At 38.8% G+C, this 23574-nt stretch overlaps 1 protein-coding gene and 1 long non-coding RNA gene across 2 annotated transcripts in view; one reads left to right on the top strand and one right to left on the bottom strand.

Annotated features, from left to right (window-relative positions):
* Nucleotides 1–23574, top strand: part of SP4 (Sp4 transcription factor) — a 46587-nt gene that overhangs the window by 3372 nt on the left and 19641 nt on the right. The window lies entirely within an intron of this gene.
* On the bottom strand, nucleotides 687–21682 carry LOC141494355 (uncharacterized). Its single transcript, XR_012470415.1, has 3 exons — nucleotides 21635–21682; nucleotides 21016–21209; nucleotides 687–1023 (listed from the first exon to the last, which is right to left on the bottom strand). It is a non-coding gene; the product is annotated as an uncharacterized LOC141494355 (long non-coding RNA).

The raw sequence follows: 23574 nt of genomic DNA on the forward strand, positions 1-23574 counted from the left end.
GCCAACCTGTTTCCTTAGTAGGATGGATTTGTCATTAGTTTCATTTTCCATGTAAATGTGCTTGGAAAGTTCTTTCAGTATGTTAAGTTTGACCTACAGTGGCCTCATTAGAACAAATTAAGAATATAATCTAAGAATTGCTTTTCTATTGAACCCAACTAGTGAATTCTGGATTAATGGCATTCCTGAAATGTTAGCTATGCAACCATTTTAGGGGGAGGTCCATTTTGATGAATCCTTGAAATTAACTTTATCTTGCTTAGTAACCTTTCTCTTGAACAAAGGGAACCAAATGGCATGGATGCAATTCTGTTATGGTGGTGGAAAAGGGACTTTTGGGATTTGAAGTTCTTGGCGTTGTTGCCCATTTCCTAGCCACAGTCAGAAAGAATACAAGTATAGCAATGTTTAAATCAACTTTGGCAGCTCCCAGTGTCTGTCTGACTGGATTGGAAATGTTTACTTAATAATCTTTTTTTTTTCAAATGGGATAACATACCCAAAATGCTACAAACCTGGGATCCCTATGGCATGAGTCCTATTGGAGGAAAGTGTTTCCTAGTTCTACACCAAAAGATTTAGAAACTCCAATATATGCTCTTCTATATAGTTCCATTGACATGTCTGAAGTATTTATTTTTGTGTTCATGTTCCAGTTTTATTTTTTGAGTTTTAACTCCAAAGACTTCATATTTTACGAAAGTTTCCTAAGATGCTTCTTAACTCTCATTGTGTTACATGAAAACATTCTCAGTGTCCATAATGTCACTATTTCTCTTGCCATCTGTAGGCAGCAGGTTATGTGTCTCTGGTACAGAATCCCCCAACTCTCGCCCCACACAACCCAACATCCTCAGCTCTTGCTAACCCACCTTTGCAGCATTCTTCCTCTCTGTCTTCTTCACAGCAGGCTTCTTACCTTCAGGCCATCCTACAGACTGCTGCCAGTCATATTCCTTAAGCTCAGATGGGACTCCTTATGTACCTCCCCTCCTCAAGCAAATCTGGAAAGTTCTGTTGCCTCTAGAAGAAAATAGAAGCTTCTCTGTTAACTTCTAAAGCCCATGTCCTTTCTACATCTCTTGGGACACTCCTTCCCAGGGGAATGTCCACTCTGTCTTCCATTCACACTGTCCTCTCTGATCCTCACCCACAAGGCTCCTTTTCGGGTCCCTAGGCTTTTGCACAGGTGGCTTGTCAGGCCTCCTCCTCCTTTCCACCCCCAGTCCTCTTGCCCTTTAAGCATAGACCGATTGGATGCCCTTTTCTGCATGACATCTTTCCTGATCCTCCCTACAGCTCCCTCCTAAGCTTCCATTTGTGTGTGTGTGTGTGTGTGTGTGTGTGTGTGATTTGTATTTATTCACTTTATGTTTGTACTATAGAATAAATGTGTGACTGTCTCTCAATCTACATATGTTTATATGTACCTGTCTCCCTCATTAGAATGTGAGCTTCTTATGAGCAGATATTGTTGTGGGGTTTATCCTATTTGGATCCCCAGCATCTCAACCAGTGCCCAGTAGGTCCCTAATAAATACATATTGAGTGATTGGTCCTAGAAGTGCGTACAGTTAAGGCTGGACTACTTCAATTTCCTTGGAAGGGAGTCAGCGCCCATTTGAGGAGGTAGGAGGGTGGGGGTACCTTGCAATAACCTTCTACTTAGACTTCCTTTTCGAATGGATTTAATGTTAGCAACCTGAGGTGGGGCTGCCCTTCAGGTCCCTCTGAGCAAGGGATGGAAGAGTCTGCGTGTGAGGGGCCCCTCTTGTTGAGGACCCCTGCCTGGTGGGAGCAGTGATGCTATTCAGAGGGCCAGCCTTGCTCCCCAGAGTTGTACTGATCTACTTTTTCAGCTTCCCTTCATCTTCTCCTGAGGTGAGGGTGATCCCAATCACTGCTACAGGAAGTCACAGGGAAAGCTCTGTAGGCTGCAGGGAGAGGAAGTGAGGCCCCATGCTCCTGTCCTTCTTGTCAGTCATAGAAATAGTAGCTAACTTTTATACTGAACTTTGCAGTTACAAGAATAGTTCCTTTTTTTGTTTGATAAGATGAGTGAGAATATCAGTGTAAAGGAAAAGGCCAAAATCCAGTGAGACATTTTTTGTGAACCCCAAGTTTTATTTTCTTTCTAAATGTTTGTGATATTTATAACCAATTGTGGAACAAAATTATTAGTCAATGAAACTTGTAAAATGCACAAAGAGATATTTACTGCTCTCTTTGTCCAGAGCTACATTAAGTTTTGAGGATGCAGATTGATACTAAACTTTGTCAAGTGTATAAATGATTTGCCCAGGTAATCCAATACATTTATGTAATTCCTGCTAAATGGCAGAGAGTGCTAGGCCCTGAACATACAGACAAAAATGAAACAGTAATTTATCCAAGGACTTACATTCTTTTTTCAAAAGAACATCAGTTCTTTTAAGATACTTGGTTTTACATATATATATCTATATATTATCTTGTTACCTCCCCACCTCAGACATACTTTCTTTATAAAGAGTAAGAGAAGAGGAAAAAAAATAGATGTTCAACATCACTAACTCATCTGAACAGCACATTGGTAATATCCCACACCTGTAATCATTCCCACCTTCTGGGCCAAGCTTGGTCAGTGGAATTGTTCATTATTCAGTAGGGGAAAGTTGATTATTCTTTTCTCATAAGTTGTTACAGTGACACTCAACTTTGATTGATTTATTTTTGTATCAGTTCATATTAAATTTTCCTATACTTCTCTGTATTCTAAATATTTGTTTCTTAGGATACAGTAATGTTTCATTTTGTCCAGGCACCACACTATGCTTAGCTATTCCTTAACTATATCCTTAACTGGGTATCTACTTTGTAAGTTCTTTGTAACTGTAAAAAGTATTACTGTAAAGATTTTGTCTCATGTGGAACCTTTTTCTCTTTGTCAGCTCCTCATGGTTTCTGTTTACCACATTTCTGGTTGAAAGGATTTGGAGATATTAGTCCCTTTCTTAGCATAATTTCAAAATAGGAGCTTACATTCCATTGAGGGGAAAAAAAGTCCTCATAAGCCTTGGTGGGGAGGTACCACAAGGTTGGGGTAGGAGACAAGAATGTCCTCATAGAGGAGGTAGCTTTGCAGAAAATCACTGTGGAGGGAAATGGAGGTGGTGGGAGGGTAGAATTACAGGTCTGGGGGCTCCCTATGAGCTTGTTACCAAATCACAGGGATGCCAGGTAGGTGGTGGAAGGTCATGCCTGAGTCACACCAAAGCTTCCAGTTTGATTCAAGCGTAGAGTACGTGAAGGGAGAACCGTATGTTAAAAACCTGAAAAAGCAAGACTGAAGCTAAGCGGTAAAAGGCTTTGTATGCCAAGAAGAGTAGTTTGCATTTGATACTAGGGTCCTGGGGAGTTATGACCATAGATGAAAGGGCCAGATCTCTGCTTTGGGAATATCTGGTGGCTGCTTTTTGGAGAATGGGAAAGGAAGAGACTGGAGGCCAGAGAAGCCAAAGTAGGAGTTGTTTGCAAAATCCAGTCAAGAGGTAATAAGGGTTTGGAATGAGGGTGGGAAGGCAAAGAAAAGGCCATATGAGAGTGAATTTGTGTTGTAGAAAGAACAGCACTTGGGGACCAGAGGGATGAATGGGTAGTGTGAGGGAGAAGGAGGTGTCAAGGATGTCATTGAGATTGGAAACCTGAGTGATCTGACGTATGGTGGCCCTCTTGGTGAAATGAAGGAAGTGGCGAGAAGCCCTATGAAGGGGCCCCAAGTACCTAGAAGAAAACTCTGTTTCTCACTCATACCATTGTGTTGAGTGTAGGCTGCTGATGCTCCTCCTCATCAGGCCAGAAATGCAGGCAAGACTCCAAGGGCACCAGAGCTCAAGACCAGTCTCCTGGATTTATTGAGCTGGACAAGTCATTTCCTCTCTTTGAGCTGAACTTTCTCACTCTGTAAAATAGTCTGGTTGCAGACTGGATGACCTTGAAGAGCCCAAGACTCCGAGTTCTATGATCTGTTTTTGGTCTTTTGCTACAGATACTTTGAGGGCTCTTTGTGTCTGAACTGATGACTCCTCAATGTCTGTTGGACTTAAAAGTAGGATGAAGATGAAGTGATTTTGTTTTGGAAAAGGAAGAGCCCCTCTTAAAATTCTGCCTTTATTGACCTTTGATAGGACCATATTCCAAATAAAATTGTGAATCAGAGCAAAATCACAGCACACTATGGCAGCAATATGCTTAACATTTTCTCCTTCACTTTTGAAAAAGACCATGGCATCAGGGAGGTGAAATTATGACAAACACATGAATTAGATTTGAAGGAGGGAAGACTGTGCTAAGTTACCAGCCTCACTTTCTTCTCCAGAGTCATCTGGGTCCAGTGGCCAGATAGGAATCAAGACTACTAGAGATGGCAGACAGGGTTAGGTGACTTACCCAAGGTCACACAGTCAAGTGTCTGATGCCAGATTCAAAATCCGGTACTCCTGACTCTAAGGTGGTTATCAGGTCACTGATCCTAAGCTCAGTGCTGAGAGGTCAGTGAGGACAGGTGCTATCTTTCTAGGAACTCTTGAGTTAAGAGGCTCATTACCTTAGAAGAAGTTTGCCCTCATTGGCTGTCACAGACCACAAATCAAAGAGAAATACAAGATGGCCCTTGGTCCTGGGCTTAGCCCTAAACACCCTTTGTAGGTGAAGGTAGCAGAAACCCAAAAAGGAGCAGAGGGAGTTGAGGAGAAAGAGAGAGGAATGACTGGGATTCAAATTCAGCCAAACAAAGCTGAATGATGTTTGCAAAGCTCTTATTTGGGAATGAAGAATTGATCTGGTGCTGGCAGATTAATTCCTAATTTTAGCAGATAAAACCCTCCACTCCCTCTAGGTCTGTCTTTCGCCCAACTCTCACCTATGGTTCCAGGAAACTCTAGCATAGACAGTGGCTACTCACTGGTAAACTATTTCAGGAGGTGGACTCCCCCAGGTGGAGGGGAACCAAAAGGCTCCAAACCCATTGGTTAGTTGGGTGTCCATCCCAAGTAGAGAAACAACAGAGGCAAGGAGCCTGGCCAGACATCCACCTTGGCATCAAGGTGATGAATGTCCAGCCATGCTCCTAATGTTTGTCCTGTCACTAAACTTTGAGGACTCAGATTGAGAGAGTGAGGCTGATGACTCTGTGTAGCTTCACCTCACCGAAGTCCAATTGACCCATAATTGGTCTTTATTTCAAGTTATCACTTGTGATGAAGGATAATCATAGAAGAGCCTGACTCATATATAAGTCAGGATAACTTAGCACTATTTCTTTCCCCAGTTTGTTGGTAAGACAATTGAATTTGAATCTCAGAGGCGGCATCTTGTGGCAACTATGGAGAGAGTGCTGGGCCTGGAGTCAGGAAGACTTGAGTTCAAATCCAGCAGATTCTGAGATACAGCAAGAGATAACAAAATACTGTTAACATTTTATTAGGCCCCTACTTCATATAAGATAATTCTAGATATAAAACCTTATCTTGGTTTGAAATCCAAAGTTCCAGTAGAGTGAATGGTATAGGAATTTTAACAGCATCAGTTTTCCTTGGCCTCTCTTAGAAAGGGAAGAGATGGGAGTCCCTGGAGTGGGGATGGGGGGCTCTTAACTGAAAGACAGGAGCAACTGTCATTGGAGCAAGCCATAGCAGAACAAGAAGTTCTGTGAATGTGGGTACTCAGAAACATGGGATTTTATGACATAAATGTCTTTATTGACTAGAGCCATTGACCTTAAAGTCACAGCAATTTATCAGTTTGTTTTTAAACTGTGCTTATGTTATAGAAACTTAATGGTGTTGGTGACATGCTTGAACACCTAGATTTTATTTCCCAACTTTTTCTAGCCAGTATTTTCCACCAAAAGTGATCAGATCTGGACTAGGAGGACCTTAGACTGTATAAGCTCAGCCAACCCCGTGACTCGGGATAAGGGGGCTCAGACCCAAAGAGCTTAGGATCAGTCAGTTCAGTTACATAACTTCTTAGTGGCAAAGCTACCACAAGGTCTCCGGATGCCTCACTCCCAGGAAGATTAATTTGGTTTTCACACAGGGAAAGTTCAGACTTAGAAATTAAATAGTGATGATTCTTCAAGAACTTTCTTCTGTTTTCCTTTTCCTCTCTAGGGACTTTGATGCAAGAAACTAGGGACATGTAGCATCAGAGCTCAGGTATGGAAGAGGCAGCTAGCTCTTCTTTGTAGGTGAAAATGAGTACCTGAGGGATCCATTCAAATTAACAGTCACTCTCAAAACCTGGCCTTAACCACCACATTTAGCAACTGCATTATCATGGCCAAGCCATCTGGACAAGTTTTTACCCAGAGCTATTGACATGTTGGGATTCCATCTATGTTTGAATTTTCTTATTTGGGATTTTATTTAAATGGGAGATACTCCAAATGAACATTCATGTGTCTATAACTCCAAATGAACATTCATATGTCTATAATACAACGATTGGAGTCATTTCTTTTTCAAATACCTTCTTTTTCCCATAACTATCAAGGACCTCTCTAAGAGCTCATTACTCATTTGTTTTAGAGAAAAATGTGTGAGGTAGAACCTTCTTGCATTCATTCAAGCAAACATTTTCCAAAGGGTGTTTGATATAAGGGGATCTCACAAGAAATTGTTTTGAGTCATTGGAAGAAAGTAAGTTGTTCGAATGTACCTAATGGATTAATAAAGCTAGCTGAGAAGCTTATTTTGACGTGCTAATTTTCCAAGCAGTCGTGACAAATAATATTCTTAAACTACTGGAATAATTTCTACTTTTGCAAAAGGAATCTTTTGCTTTAAATCTTTCCTCTATACAATGTAATCAGAGAAGGCAGATCTGTTTAGTCTTATTAATCCAACCAAACTGGCTGGAGCTAAACCCTTTCTGATGTCGCATGCTTGCCACTGGACCCCCCCCCCCCTCCAGGCTTCCTTCAGAGTCCCCCTGACCCCTCCCCACTTCTTAGGGCATTCTCCCTCTTGAAATTCATGTTTGTTATTTTGTCTTTTCTGGTCACAGGTCAATCCAGTCTCAATAGAAAAGAAACTCTTTAACGGCTTCTTTTTTTCCAGTCTTTACTTGGCACAGTGACTTGCATATAGTAGGCCCTCAATAAATGACTGAATTAATGGTAATAGTTATATTTTTGCTGCAGTGTAAAGATTACAAAGGACTTGGCATGCATACCTCATTTGACTTGCCAGTGATGTCACACTATCTTTCCCACTCATACTTAGTTTTCAAGGCTCTAAAAGATAGCTTGGAGACAGTTGCTCCCATTTTGAGATAGTTGTCTGGGTCCAGGGAATCTAAACCTGGGATTTCAGTTCTGTAATGAATTCCCAGGGAGCAAAGTCCCTTCACAACAGCAGATCCCAGTCTTCTCTGCAGCTTATCATCTTAGAAAGTTAATGAGGATGGATGGAGAGGTTCAATTACCTATCTAGGATCACACCTCCTAGGGTTGGCAGAACTTGAACCCAGGTTTTCCAGATTCCACTATCTTCCAGTGCTTCTTCTCTTGCCTTATCTGTTTGAATTGGAATTTTGAATTCTTCCTGATTTTCCATGCAGTGTTATTGTTAGAAAGAATGCCTACTGCAGCAAGATAATGATTGTATTACTCCCTCAGCTGCTGCCAGAATCTGAATAGAAACTGTTCCTTCTCTCCTTTACTTCATTGCAGAACCCTTAGCATCACCCTCTACTCTTTCTTCCTTTTCTTTTTGTCTCTGATAATGAGACTTTTCTCTGGCCCATCCCTTCCCATCTTCTCCAGCCAGTTGCTTCCTCAGAAGCAATCCATTCCTTCTCTAGAATCACGAGTCTTTGCCTCTCTATTGACTCTTCTCTTGCTTCCTTCAAACTTGCTCTAGACTCCCATCCATAGTAAACTTTCACTAGACTGGACTATCTCCTCAAGCTACCTATACTCGATCCATCTGACTTCCAGTCTCGTCATTTAAATGGAATTGCTCTGTCCAGACTTACAAAGGATCTCATTTTTAAAAACATAAGTTTTATTGATTTGTTTATTGTTTTAATATCACTTACATTTCCCCCTGAACCTCCTCCCAACCCCTGTTCAGAAACCCATCCTATATACAAGGAATATTTTAAAAGAAAAGAGAATAATTTATCAGCAAAACTGAAGAGCACATGGAGAAAAAATATGGAAATATATGTTAGGGACCATGCTTATTATTTGTAATTTTGTAATATTTTCTTAGGATTATTTTGTGGCTCTTTCCATTTGCATTGGTATAATCTTTGTATTTGTTTTCTTGACTCTGCTGACTTCACTCTGAATCAGTTCCTATAGACCTGTACAGGTTTTTCTGTAGTCATCTTGCATCATTTCTTATAGCACAGTTATATCCCATATGTTCACCAAAAAGTGTTTGGCCTTTCCCCAATCGATGGACATTTTGTTTCCATGTCTTTGCTCATGCAAAAAAAGTGGTGCTATACATATACATTGGTATTTGAGGACTTTCTTTTTATCAATAACCTCCTTTAGGTGGATTCGTATCTGGTACATTATTTACATGCCTCCAAATTAGTTTCCAAAGTGGCTGGAGTGATTAACAGCTCTACCAACAATGCTCTAGTGTACCCATATTTCCACAACTTTCCCATAATGACTTTTCCCATCTTCTCTCATCTTTGCCAATTTGCTGGGTATGAGATGAAACCTCAGGTTTGTTTTGATTTGCATGTCTCTTCTTAGTGATTTGGAAAATTCCTTCCTATAATTGTTAATAGTTTGCAATTCTTCTTTGGAGAACTATTTATTTATATTCTTTACAAAGTATATACAAAGACAACTGGGTGCTGCAGTAGATAAGAGCATTGGTCTGAGTTAAAATTCACCTTCAGACACTTCCTTGTTAGGTGACCCTAGTCAGATCACTCACCTTTGATTCAGTTTCCTCCTCTGTAAATGGAGATAAATATATTGCCATCTTCCAGGGATGTTGTGAGGATCCATTGAGATCATGTGGGTATTTGTAAACTTTGCTAGTTGTTACACAAAAACACATACATTTACATTCCCCAAAGCAGTGTCCTGATCGATAAGTGGTCAAATAATGTTAACAAACAGTTAATAGACAAAATTTGTATATATGTGTATGCCTGTATACCTTTACATACATATACAGACATGGACTAGGTTAGATTTGGAATTCGGACAATCCTAACTTTGAATCCATGACTATCTGAGAAAAAAATATTATCCATATACACACATCCATATAGACGACTCCCTGCCTCCCCCACACACATACACACTTAGGAGTTGTCCATATATCTTGGATACCCAAGCTTTACCTGAGAAATTTGATGTCAAGATTTTCCTTATTGTTTATCACAGTGATCTTTTCCATGCTTATTCCACCTGGACCCCAGGCCCCTATTTAGATGATCTCTCAGGGTACCGATCCTAGAACACAGCCCTTGGGTCATGCTGTCTTTGAATATTCATCTTTGAGTAGGATTCTGAGCAATAATGGTGCTACAAGTTGAGGACTTTGTTCTGGTGCCCAGTTTGGCAGTGACCCAAAATTAGAGATGGGACAAAGAAAAGATTGAGCTAAAAGTAGGGCAAGGGAATCCAAATGGACCTTTCATCCTTGAGTGACATTCCTTTCCAGTTTAGGCTCAAGCTTTACCTATATTATTGCTTTTGTTGGGACACAGAGTGGTTTGCAAGTTCTAGATGGATCAGATCTGTTAGCAGGTCACCCTGGACAACTTAGCCTTCTTTGCCACTTTGTCCCCATGTACAGACTTCATTCTTTGATTTCATTCCTGATAGGTGATTCTAAGTTATGTTCCAGAATCGTCTTGTCTTCCTCTCCTCACTATCCTTCAAGCTCTTTCCCCTTTACCTAGCTGTTTATTTCACTAAGGAATCTTTTTCCACTTATCATTTAAACAAGTTCAGAAACTTCCAAAAGAGAAGAAAAATGGGAGCTAGGGAATGATAAAAAAAGGAAAGCTCTAGATGGGTTTCACCTTGGTTAAAGTATTTGCCTCATCTTGGAGCCTTTTAGGACTTCCATGTTGAATTTGTTCTCTCCATAGATCTCTTTTCCCTTCTATCTTCCACCTAAAAATACAGGGGAAAAATTATTCAAGCCATCCTTCTGCTCATTCTAATGTTTTCAAAAAGTGGACCTTTGAAGAGTAGACAAAAGGGAAAATGTAGGGTACTTTAAATTTGAGGGGAACATATCTCTACTAAACATATGCCAGATCATGCTTAACCAAGAAGCCACAATAGTTCTTGGGTTCAACATTAAATCAATGATATTCTTGAATGTTTGAGATATGTTTTTGTTGAATTATACTTTCAGCTATGAACTTTCTTGTTTGGGATGTTCTGTTTTTACAAAGCTGGGTTTTCAAGAGTTGCTGTGATAAAAGCAAGTCCTGCATGAAAAATCACTGTGGAAATGAGGGTGGCAACAACCATTCTGATCCCCGGTTTTGAGAAGTTGTGCAGTATCCAACAGGAAAACGTGTTGGAGTTATGATTTAAGTAAGGAGCTATGATTTTAAGAATGAAATAAAAATAATATTTTTTCTTTCAATTTATGTGCGTTGTCTTTTCAAGTGGTTATTAAGTTGTTAGAAAATAAATGTATATTAAGTTTTTTGACCTTTACTACTTATTAAGGGCAACTGTTAGGTCATTCTCTTGGGCACTGTGAAAAAATTACTGAGAAACAAAGGGCCTTGGGGATCTTTGCAGTAGACTCGTCTTGTCCTTTGACTTTTATTAAAATGGGCTTTCTCTGTCCTAGCCACATTGGAAATGCAGGGGTCCCTCACAAGCATGTCACCTGCCCCGTAGCTGTGGCCTGCTTCAGTTTTGACCTGGGCTGGGCCAGTGGGGGATGGAAGGAGAGGGAAGAAGCATTTCTTTCACTTATCCTAGATCTGGACCTATGCCGTGAAGGTAGTGCTTTTATGATTTCCATTTTATGGTTGAAGATGCTGAGGGAGACAGAGCTCACCCATCTGGTATCTGAGGCTTGGTTTGCACCTAGATCTTCTGACTGCAGGTGCTCTGGGCACTCTGAGCCCCAGGTGTCTCCATGTTGATGCCAGGCTCATTGCAGATGTCTGGAGCCCCTGGATCCAAATAAAGCATTGCCTCGCCCCACCTCCCAGGAACAATATTTGCTGGTGTGCCCTGCTCTGCTCTCATCACATTTCCTTTCTTATAAACCCCTAGAAGTCTGACCTTCTGTCCTGGCCTGTCCACTGGAGCGTCTCCTCAAGGGGCCTGGGGCCTCATCTGAGAAGCCTCTGAAATATTGCTGGAAGTCCTCCTGTCATGGGGTGTCCAGAGCCTGACATCAGTCTCATAAGGGCAGAATCTGAATCCCAGTGTTCTCTTTCTTTGGTCTCCCCTTTCCATGACTTGTTCTCTCCCCAGGCTTTAACTGTGGCTCATGTGCAGATGACTCTCAGCTGCATCTGTCCCAGCCTCTTTTGGGGGCTCATCTAGAGCCACATTTCTTCATGACTGGATGATTTGCTTCCCTTCCCTCCATAAGCCATTGTGGGGATGGGGGCAAAGGGGGAGCTCACCCTCTGCTGTTTACCACATCTAAGAGTCTCAGTATTCTGTCTGTCCTCTAAAAGAACATTGTACCTCTCTCCTTACAGGGCTGTTGTGGGAGAAAGACTATAAATCTTAAAGCACAATTCACATTTGTTGGCTAAGAGGAGGAGAGAAAGGGCTGCAGGGAATAGCAAATTAGCTTGGAGTGAGGAAGACCTGGGTTCAAGTCCTGCTTCTGACAGATGATAACTGTTTGATGTTGAAAAGTTCATTTAAGGCCCTAGAAATCTCTTAGGAAGTTGTAAAGAACTGGGATTCCCCCTGCGTGTATAATCCTTGCATATATGATTATATATGCAGATAATAGTAATAGAATTAGATGAATACACAGAGAAAAAGATGAGAAACAAATAGAGGTAAGTAAGATTTTTTCATTTTTAAGGAAAAACAAGTTTTAATAACTAGATATTATTTTTATTCAACTTTTGAATGCTAGTTAAGTTTATACTTTTTTAGTGGTCTTCCTGTTTTACAGCAATAGGATATAGTGATTATCAAAAAAGCTACTACAATCTTAAACAGCATTAATAGGCTCCAGATATGAGAAGTAATAGTCCCATTATATTCTGTGTTAATCAGATTATATCCAGAATATTATGTTCCATTCTTGTCTTACCATTTTAAGAAGGACACTTTTCTCAGTCTTGATTTCTTCAACTCAACTGGGAGATGGAATAACTTTTTTTGGGGGGAGCCAGAAACCAGAGCCACAAGCAAGTCTTTTCAGTTCTTTATCTACAAACCTTTGTGTCTCTTCAGGCAAAAGTAAGAATCAGTTCAGTACCTGTAGGGTGACTCATTAACATCCTGATGGGTTCCATTCTACAAACAGTCCTTGGCCTCTCTCCTCCTTGCTTATTGTAGCCTCAACTCACCAATGGTTCTGATCAGCTTCCTTCCCTCCTCCTTTTGTCTCTGTTTGTCTTCTTTGTCATTCCTCAGATGTCACCTTCTGTCCTTCAAGGTGAGAATTAATTAATCTGGTAAGAGTATTGTACTAATGAGCAAATTGGAGAAGACTGGAAGTGTTATGGAGCTGTGGCTCAAATTTATAGGTCATTCTCACTTTGTAACAAGGGCCTTTTAGAGACAATGCTCAGTGGAAGAAAAGTGTTAGGAAAGAGGATAAGGTTGGTTCTAGAGTGCACAAGTAGAATCCATGGATGGAATCAGCAAGGAGTCAAGGTTCAGCATTAGAAGAGGATTCAGAGACTAGCCCTTCCTACCAACTTCAGTTGGCCAAGTCGCTGTCCAGCCTTAGCTTGAAGAATGTCAGCAAGGCAGCCCATTCTTTGATACCGGTCAAGACAGCAATCTTTTCTTAATTGCTTGTGTATCTGACCCTCTGTAAGTCCTGAGGGGACAGAGAAAGACAAAAACATCTCTTGAAACATCCCTGAAGGAGCTTAAATTCTAAGAGGAGACAACATGGAAACACAAGGTACATCCAAGATAAATACAAGATGGATCAATTCAAAGAGATCTCAGAGGGAAGGTGGGGGAGGAGCCCCTGGAACTCTGTGAGCAGGACTCAACATTGTCAGATCAGTGCTCTAGAAAAATCACTTTGGCAGATGTGTGGAAACTGGATTAGATGGGGAGAGACTTGGGGCAGGAAGACCAGTTAGAAATCTGTTGAAATAATCCAGGCAAGAAATGATGGGGCCTGAATTGGGGGAGTGACCGTGTGAGTGGAGAGGGGGTGAAAAGGTTCAATGAGAGACTTGGAGCTGTGAGGCCAGGCAGTGGGTACTTCTGCCTTAAGTGCTGGGGACAAAAGAAAGACAAAGAGTTGAGCTTGGGAAATGGAGGGAATTTTCATATGCCAGTTTAGATTCTTTAAGGATCATGCTTTCCTTAGTTTGGAAAATATAAATTTTCTGATTTTTATTATTGCATAGCCACTATAATTAAGGTGAATTTTATTAAACATAAAAGGTTAATTAATTTAATCCATTGCTTTTTTGATAGTAATTCATGGATTATTATAGGTAAGTTTTTATGTTTTATTTGCCTTTTTATTTGCAAGAGTTAATCACTTCTAAAGAACCTGGAGCATCCAGGTGACTCTTCAGGTAGATGAGACCTAGAATCAAGAAATCTGAGTTCAAATTTGACCTCAGACACTTATTAGCTGTGTGATTCTGGGCAAGTCACTTAAACCCTGCCTCAGTTTCCTCATCTGTAAAATGGAGATAATAATAGCACCAACAGCACAGGATTGTTTTAAGAATCAAATTAAGTAATTAATGTGAGACACTTTGCAAACACTGATCTATATAATTGCCAGCTGCTGTAATTAATTTTTTTAGTATTTATTCCACCTTACTATCATTAAACCCATTTAAATAAAAATGTCATGAAATCATAAATTAAAATTATTTATAATTTATCCAATATACATGTATATATGTATATATATTTCATACACACACACACACACACACACACACACACACACACATATATATAATGAACTTGAACAAAGTCCTAACACTATATCCATGTCTTCTGCTGTAGACTTTCTTTTAGATTTTATTGCCATTATTAATGATGATGCTATTCACAAAGTTGATGTATGTCTTCTGATTGTGCTTTTGGCACTATTCATTCTGTGGGAGCATTCTATGTAGAAGGTCAGCAGGAGTTCTGTCACTCCCCAACCCTGAGGCCATCAACCTACTCCCCTTCTCACCTCCTCCTGTCCTTGGGGTGATGTGGGAATAGACTGGGTTACATTTCAGATCTCTTCTGGCTTCGGATCTCTGATCTCATGTTAGCATGGGTATTCACAATGGTCATTTCGCACATTGTTGTTCATTCATTTTCAGTTATGTTCAGTTCTCCATGACTCCACTGGGAGTTTCCTTGGCAGAAGTATGGGGGGGCATATGCCAGTTCTTTCTCGACTTCATTTTACATATGAGGAAACTGAGACAGTGGCATGTCCAGTATCACCCACTTGCTAGTAAGGGTCTGCGGCCAAGTTTGAACCATAAGAAAAGTCATCTTCCTGACTCCAGTCCTCATTCTCTGGACTCTCTGGGACTATGTCCTATATCCTTTCTTATGGTGAAATAATATTCTATGGTCCTGCTATTCTTGTCCACGTCCTGACTTTTATAGAGAATGGAAACTTTGTTAACCAGTCTATGGATATCAAGTGCAACACTTTGATGCCTATCTATTATCTCTCCTACTTGCTATAATTTTAGCACACCTTCTTTTCTACCTAAATATTATCTTTAACTTCTGCATTTATAAAATGAGTATAAATAACATACAGAACACATGTAAGCAAAACAACAAAAATACCAGTTTGGTAAGAACATGGAGTGGAAAAGGGGAATAAGATATAATGGGGGGGGGGGGTCGGTGGGAGTGGTGAAAGGACTTTAAATGCCAGAGGCGATTGTATTTCTTTATCTTAGTAACAATGGAACTGTTTAGCAAGATATTTCACCATTTCATTTTCTACTTAAATTTTATGACCTTCATCTAAAAATAGTTGCCCTTTAAGGAATGAGATTGAAAGTTATTTAGAAGAAGCATAGTGGGGTACTAGTCAACCCTAGATTCAGAAAGAAATATGTTCAAATCCTACCTGTCACCCAACACTATGAGCCACTGGATGAGGAGGGACTCTACACACCAAGACTTCTTCTATGGCTGGTGATAAATCCAGAACCCCAAACCTTCAAGGGAAAGTTGGTAGGTATAAAACCATTTCAGGAGTTATTTGATGATAAATTCAGAATGATATTTTTTAGGAAAGATCATGGATTTTCAAAGCTGGAAAGAACTTTAGAGATCAAGTAAACCTTTTACAAGTGAAGAAAGGGAACTGAAGTAATTTGTCAAAGATCCCAAAATGACTGAGCAGCAGACCTAGGAAGAGAAGGTGAGGCTTCTGAATTCCAGCCCAGTGGTGTTTAAATCACATTTTGTCCTTTGGGCAGGCACATAAGAAAGCAAGAAAGAAATAATTATTGTCACCCATATTTTAGTAATTATCTTCCCCAGCAGAGGGTGAGTCGGACATGGGTGCCTCAAAAATACTGCATCTGAAGTCACCTATAGAAAATCATATTCCTCCTGCTTCAAAGGAAGCATAGGAGAGAAAAACCTACCTCAGTGTTTCTCTTTCCCAAGGGGAGAGGGGGCCTGAAGTACATTGCCATTTTCCTTTCCTATATTGTAATGGTCCAATTACTGAGCAGCAGGGGCCTGTCTGTTACACTTTGAGAAAAATCATAGTAAAAAATGTTGAAATATTGAAACAAATCAGATATCATGGAAACAGTCAGGATTACACAGGATTTTGCAGCCGCTACATTAAATGATTGGAGAGCATATTCCATAAGGCAAAGGAACTAAGATTATAACCAGTATGCTATCCACTCAGTGTAATCTTTCTGGGGGGAAAAGCAGTCATCCAATGAAATAAAAGACTTTCCCTGATGAAGAGACCAGAACTGAACAAAAAAAATCTGATTTCCAAATATAAGACTCAAGAGAAAAATAAGAAAGGAATTCAATAATACATTCCTGCATGAAGATGTAATACTTGCAATTCTTAAGTATTATATCACTATTAGTACAGTTAGAAAGAGACTGTGGTATAAGGTGCCTCTGATGGAATAATATCCAAAAAAAATTTAGATTACACTGAGACCAAAAGGAAGGGAGAGGTAGGATGGAGGAAATCATAACACATGGAGAGTTGCAAAAGACCTATTACAATAGATGAGAAAATGGAAGCAGTGAGGTGGGCATAACTTGAACCTGACTCATTGTAATTGACTCAAAAAGGGATTCACAGACTTAATCAGTTGGGTTTAGATGTCTATCCTGCCCTATAGAAAGTAAGAGGGGAAGGTGTTAAAGGGCAGACTGGGGAAGGCTGTGGTCAGAAACCAAAAAACTGCTGAGAAAGGGAACATGTGAAAGGAGGGAGAAAAGGATAAACAGGAAGAAAAATAGAATGGCGGGAAAGACATTTATAAATCATAACTTTGAATGTGAATGGGATGAACTCCCCATAAAAAGGAAGAAGATATCAGAGTAAATTAAAAACTAGAATCCTCCGTTATGTTGTTTTCAAGAAGCACACATGAGGGGTGGCTAGGTGGCGCAGTGGATAAAGCACTGGCCCTGGAGTCAGGAGTACCTGAGTTCAAATCCGGTCTCAGACACTTAATAATTACCTAGCTGTGTGGCCTTGGGCAAGCCACTTAACCCCATTTGCCTTGCAAAAAAACCTAAAAAAAAAAAGAAGCACACATGAAGCAGAGAAACAACTGCAGAGTAATGGTAAGGAGATGGAGCAGAACCAATTATGCTTCAACTGAAGGAAATAAAAAAAGCAGGGGTAACAATTGTGGTTTCCAACAAAGCAAGAACCAAAAAAAATAGATCTAATGAAAAGAATTAAGGAAGGAAATTACATTCTGATATTAATAAATAATATTAATTATTAATATATAATAATATAAATTAAATACTAATATTAATAAACATATAAACCAAGTATTGTAGTATCCAAATTCTTAAAGGAGAGAAGCTAAGTGAATTACAGGAGGAAATAGACAGAAGCCTCAGATTTCCCTTCTCAGAACTAGATAATAAAAAAGAAACAAAAAAGAAGATAAGGTGAATAGAATTTTAGAAAAGTTAGCTATGATCAACCTTTACAGAAAATTGAAATAATAATTTCATTAAAGAGAATGTCAACAATGAGACAACATAAAATGTAAGCAATGCAACCAAAGCAACATTTAGGGAAAATTTTATTTCTAAACTCTTACATCAACACAATAGAGAAAGAAAATAGATCAACACACAACTAAAAAACCCAAAAAACTAGAAAAAGAACAATTAACAATCCCTAATTAAACACCAAATTGGAAATCCTGAAAATCAAAGCTGAGATTAATAAAATTGAAAGAAAAATATCGAGCCAATAAATAAAACTAGGAGCTTGTTTTATAGAAAAAAATAAATAAATATGGATTAAATTGATTTTAACAAAGGAAGAAGAAAACCAATATCAAGTATCAAAAATGAAATGGGTGAATTCACCACCCATGAAGAAGAAATTAAAGCAATTATCAGGGACTGTTTTGTCCAATTATCTGCCAAAATAAGAATATTTTCAAAAATATAAACTGCCCAGATTGAAAGAAAAGGAAACAGGATGCTTAAATACCTCCTTCTTAAAAAAAGAAATTGAAGAAGTCGACAGTGAACTCCCTAAGAAAAAAATCTCCAGTGCCAAGATGGAATGATTAGTGAATTCTTTCAAATAATTAAAGAAGAGAAAATACTGCATAAACTATTTGGAAAAATAGATGGAGCCCTACAAAATTCCTTTGATGACACAAATATGGTGCTGATACCTAAACCAGAAGAACAAAAACAGAATAAAAACTATAGACCATTTTTCTTAATGAATATCAATGTAAAATTTTTAAATAAAATACTAAAATGCTGCAGAGGAGCTAGCTACCACAAGAAACCTGCACTATGACTGGGTGGGCTTATACTAGGAAGCAGGGTTGGTTTAGTATTAGGAAAACTTATCAGCATAATTGACCATATATAACAAAACCAACAGAAAACAAATGATTATTTCAATAGATGTGAAAAAAGATTTTGACAAAATATGGCTCCCATTCCTATTAAAAAACACTAGAGAGCATAGGTATAAATGGAACTGTCCTTAAAAATGATAAATAATATCTAAATACAACCATCAGCAAGTATTAGTATCTGTAATCTTCCCAATGAGATCAGGATTGAAACAAGGATGCACATTATCACTACTGTTATCCAAATTGTACTAGAATGTTAGCTACAGCTGTAAAAAAGAAAAAGAAATGGAAGAAATTAGAATAAGCAATAAAGAAACAAAATTGTCACTTTGCAATTGTTATGATGTATAATTTGAGAACTCTAGAGAATCAACTCAAAAGCCAGTTAAAACAATAACTTTAACAAAGTTGTAGGATATAAAATAAACTCGCATAAATCATCAGCATTTCTATATATTACCAACAAAGCTCAGAAGCAAGAGATAGAGAAATTCCATTTTAAATAACTTTAGGCAGTATAAAATACTTGGAAGTCTACCTTCCAAAACAACCCCAAGAACTATATGAAAAGATTAAAAAACAATTGAAACACAAATTAAGTCAAGACCAAAACTACCAGGAAAATGTCAGTTGCTCATGGATGGCCAGGGCCAATATAATAAAAATGACAATCTTGTCTAAACTAATTTTCTTATTTAGTGCCATAGCAGGCAAACTACCAATAAGATTTATAGCACTAGGAAAAATTATAACAATTCAACTAAGGAACAAAAGGTCAAGAATATCAAGGGAATCAATGAAAAATTTGTAAAGGAAGGTAGCCTCACCAGATCACAAAACTGTATTATAGAGTTAATTATCAGGACTATCTGGTACTGGCTAGGAAATAGTGGAATAGATTAGGTGCACAAGACTGTAGTAAATGACCATAGTAATCTAGTGGTTGATAAACTCAAAGACTCCATTTTCTGTGACAAGAATTCACTACTTGACAGAAACTACTAGGAAAACTAGAAAATAGTATGGCAGGAACTAGGTATAGATTTATGTTGTATATTAAGATAAGGCCAAAATGAGTACCTGATTTAGACGTAAGGGTGATATCCTAGGCAAATCAAGGGAGCATGGAATAGTTTCCTGTCAGATCTGTGGCAAAGGGAAGAATTTATGACCAAACAAGAGAACAAATTGAGATGCAAAATGAATAATTTTGATTTTATTAAATTAAAAAGGTTTTACCCAAACAAAACCAATGCAACCATGATTTCAAAGAATGCAGAAAGCAGGGAAACAATTTTTATAGAAATGTCTTTGATAAAGTCCTCATTTCTCAATTATATAGACAACTGAATCAAATATATAAGAATACAAGGCATTCCTCAGTAGCTAGGTGGCACAGTGGATAGAACACTGACCTTGGATTCAGGAGGACAGTAGTTCAAATCCAACCTCAGACGATGAAGGACAAACATCATCACAAAATCGTCAAAGGATATAAAGAGGAAGCAAAACCATATATAGTCATATAAAAATGCTCCAAATCACGATTAGAGAAATGGAAATTAAAACAACTCTGAGGTGACACCTCACACCTATCAGATTGACTGTGACAGAAAAGGGAAATCATAAATGATGGAGAAGTTGTAGGAAAATTGGAACACTAATGTATTGCTGATGGAGTTGTGAACTGAACCAACCATTCTGGAGAGCAATTTGGAACCTTTCCCAAAGAACCATCAAACCATGCATACCATTTGATCCAGTAATAACACCACTAGATCTGTATCCCACATTGATCCAAAAAAGAAAAAGTACCTATTTGTGCCAAAAATATTTATATTTTGCCACCATTATGAGAGTGGTGGCAGAGTTGGAAATTAAAGGGATGCCTTTTAATTGAGAAATGATTTAACAAGCTGTGACTATAATGATTACAATGGAATACTGTTGTGCTGTATGAAATGATGAGCAGGTGGATTTCAGAAAATCCTGGGAAGCCTTAGATGAACTGATGATTAGTGAAGTGAGCAGAAGCAGGAGAACACTGTATACAGTATACAGTAACAGCTATAGTGTGTGATGATCAGCTATGATAGATTTAGCTCTTCTCCCCCAAACAGTTCCAGAGAACTCATGATGAAAACTATTATTCGCTTCTAGAGATTGGAGCACACTATTTTCACTTTTGTGAATTTTCTTTTGGGTCTGCTTCTTCTTTTGCAACATGATTAATATGGAAATTGATTGCACATATATAAATCAATTTGCTAACCATCAGAGAGAGAGAAAATTTGGAACTCAAAATTTTGTAAAGAAATATTAAAATTTTCTTTACATGTAATTGGAAAAAATAAATTATTTTAAGAAAGATTTTATGGATATATAAGTTCATAAGTTGGCAGTCTTTGGACATTTCTTTTTTGGTTAATCCATGAACAGTTCCCTTATTTTAATATTTTGGTCTTGAGATCTTGAAAATTGATACCTCAAGGCCTTTTAAGTTGTGATGCAAGGTTATTATGCAAAGAATAGTGATTATAATGTATGATTCTTCAGAGGACTAAAGATGGGAAATGTGATTAGATTGTAACATGAAATTTTGGTTAGATAAAAGGAAAACCTTGGTAATGCAAATAATTAAGCAAGTAGTGGTTAAAAAGACTATTGAAGGAGGAGGCAGTGGATTTCTCTCTGGAAACCTTTAAAAGTAAGATTTTAACTTTTTTAATGAATTTGTTTTGATGGTGAGGAGGTTACCTTCTGCTCCGATGTCTAGTGGATCCATGGAAGTTAAGATATGCTAATGTTTATTGGTGACATGGACTGAGCTGTAGTCGATGAAGTGTATACCACACATCAATGGCTTCTTCAGGTCTGATCTCACTAGTCTGGGAGCCCTCACAGCTCAGTTCTCATCACCTTCCTTTGGTCAGCCAGGATCGGTTCTTCACCTGGGAGTCATGATTCATTATTATAAATGTGAGTGTATGCATATGCATGTATATACATATAAATCTAGCTATTATGTACATTATATATGTATACATAAAGAAAAATAGAAATCTCACTTCAATCATTTAAGCTATTACAGCTTAAAAGCTCACTGAAACTTCTGGATGGGCATCCTTCAATCACTAATTCTTTGTTACCACAAAAATTGATCTTCTTTGCCATTATAAAGTACAGTATTCTTTCTGCTTTAAACCTTTATCCTGAGAGGGGATTCGTAGGTTTCACCTGATTGCCAAAGGAGTCCATAACAGAAGTTTAAAAATCCCTGCCCCAGTCTCATGCTACTGGTTCTGGCCCTTGGAGTTTAGTCAACTTGACAGCTGTGAGTCTTTTGAAAATGGAATTAAATAGAGGTTGTACAGACCTGTCTGTGTTGATGGCATGTCCCAGAGTCTCCTACTCCTCCTCAGAGGCAGAGACTGTTTTCTGAACATTCTCTTGTCCTTAACATGGTGACTGACACATCGGAAGCTCCATGTCCTTATCAGAGGCTTCAGATACATGTGGTCATCCATCGCCAAGACATGGATATCTTTTTTTCTATAATAATTTTTCACCACTTAGAAGAAATATTTGCAATTCAGAAACTTTCTTTCACTTCTCTTGTAACAGACAGCCAGAACTCTGCTTGGGGTGGAGGGTTGAAAGATAAAGGAGCATCATTTTACATCCTTCAACAGCTGGAAAATGCTGGCAAACCCTTAAATGTGGTCAAATACCTGTTCCATTCTGTTTCGACAGTTTCGGATAATCCTTAAAAGGGGGTCACTTGGACAAATGTGTTTTATGTTTTAGGGCTGGTTTCTCTCTACCCAGCAGTGTTGTGTGTGACTACCTTGGCAACACTGCCCACAGCCCCTCCCACTAACACTCAAAAAAAAACCCCAATGATAGTTTATTAAATGCAGCTTGTAGATTGGGAGGGACCCTCCCCTCCATTCTGGTGATACTCCCTTCTTTTCTTTGTTTTCCCCTCAGAGAAAGACCAGGGATAACTGATGGTTTTCCCTCACCTTGCTCATAAGAAATCAAGAAGTGTTTGATGGGAATTTTTCTTGAAGAAGGATCAGAACTCTCCTGAGATTAGCATTTAAAGGCTTCCAATGTTTTTTTAGAAAGAAAATGCTCCCTTTGGTTTTGGGTCTTCCCTAACTCGAACGATGAGAAATGAGGTGCACCAACCGTCATACCTCTTTTCCCAAGAATAAAGGAGAAGCAGAGTCATTCATGAAAAACTTGGCCATCCTCGAGCCTTTTAAATATTACACTGGACTTCTGCAAATCAGAAGTGATCCAGAAACATAAACTGACAAAAACAAAACTGAAAATGAGATATCATTTTTGTTTAGAGATCACCAGGAGAGCAGGTTTGACTGGCTCTAGCAGGAGGAAGACCAGACCTGGATGGTCAGACAGACCAGACTGCAGAGGCCTAAGTCTCACAGGACCAGACATGACTTCCCCTTCCACCTGAGTTCTCTCTCAGGCTCTGCCCACCAGACCCCGGCTCTCCACTGGATCCGCCTTTCCTATCTCGGGTGCAGCCCATCTTTCCAGCCTCCCTGTGCATGTCTGTCCTTTTGCTCTGGATTGTTCTTCACAAGTTTGCCTTCACTTTCCTTTCACATTGAATTTCATAAAATCATGTAGATAACAATGTAAGTGAGTAGTTTGGAGTGTTTTTTAAATTGTCAACTGTTATATGAAATAGGAAGGAATGAGAGAAGGAAAAGGACCTTTATTAAGTATCTTCTATGCAGCTTGCTAAGCACTGTGCACCTATTAGAACCCTTATAAGAGTTATTATTTTATAGTTGAGAAAACTGAAATAGTAGTTCAATAATTTGCCCAGGACCACACAGCTAGAAAGTGCTGAACTTGGGTTTGAACTCAGCTCAGGCTAGGCCTACTGGCAGCTATTGCCTCATTTTAAAACACTTCATGGATTTGCAATTTATTAATAATTATGGAATTGAATTTTATACTAAATTGCATCATGAAAAGACAGAATATCTCAATTTTAGATCTAGAATTTTTAAAAAGTGAAAACTATTGAGTACCTATTCCCATTTCTCCATCCCTTGAATACATACCCCACTACTCCCTCAATTCTCCCTCAGAATCCTTATCACCTTCAAGTCTCAGCTCAAATGTCACTTTTGTCAAGCCTTCTCAGATGCCCCGTGTTAATGGTCCTCAGGTTGCCTTAGATTTCTTCTCTTCCCTCGCCTCATGTTTCCCCAGTAGAATAGAAACCCTTGGAGGGCAGGTGTTATTGGTGGCTATTAATCAGCTCAGCTCCAG

This window comes from Macrotis lagotis, chromosome 7, assembly GCF_037893015.1.
Source record: "Macrotis lagotis isolate mMagLag1 chromosome 7, bilby.v1.9.chrom.fasta, whole genome shotgun sequence".
Classification (NCBI taxonomy): domain Eukaryota; kingdom Metazoa; phylum Chordata; class Mammalia; order Peramelemorphia; family Peramelidae; genus Macrotis; species Macrotis lagotis.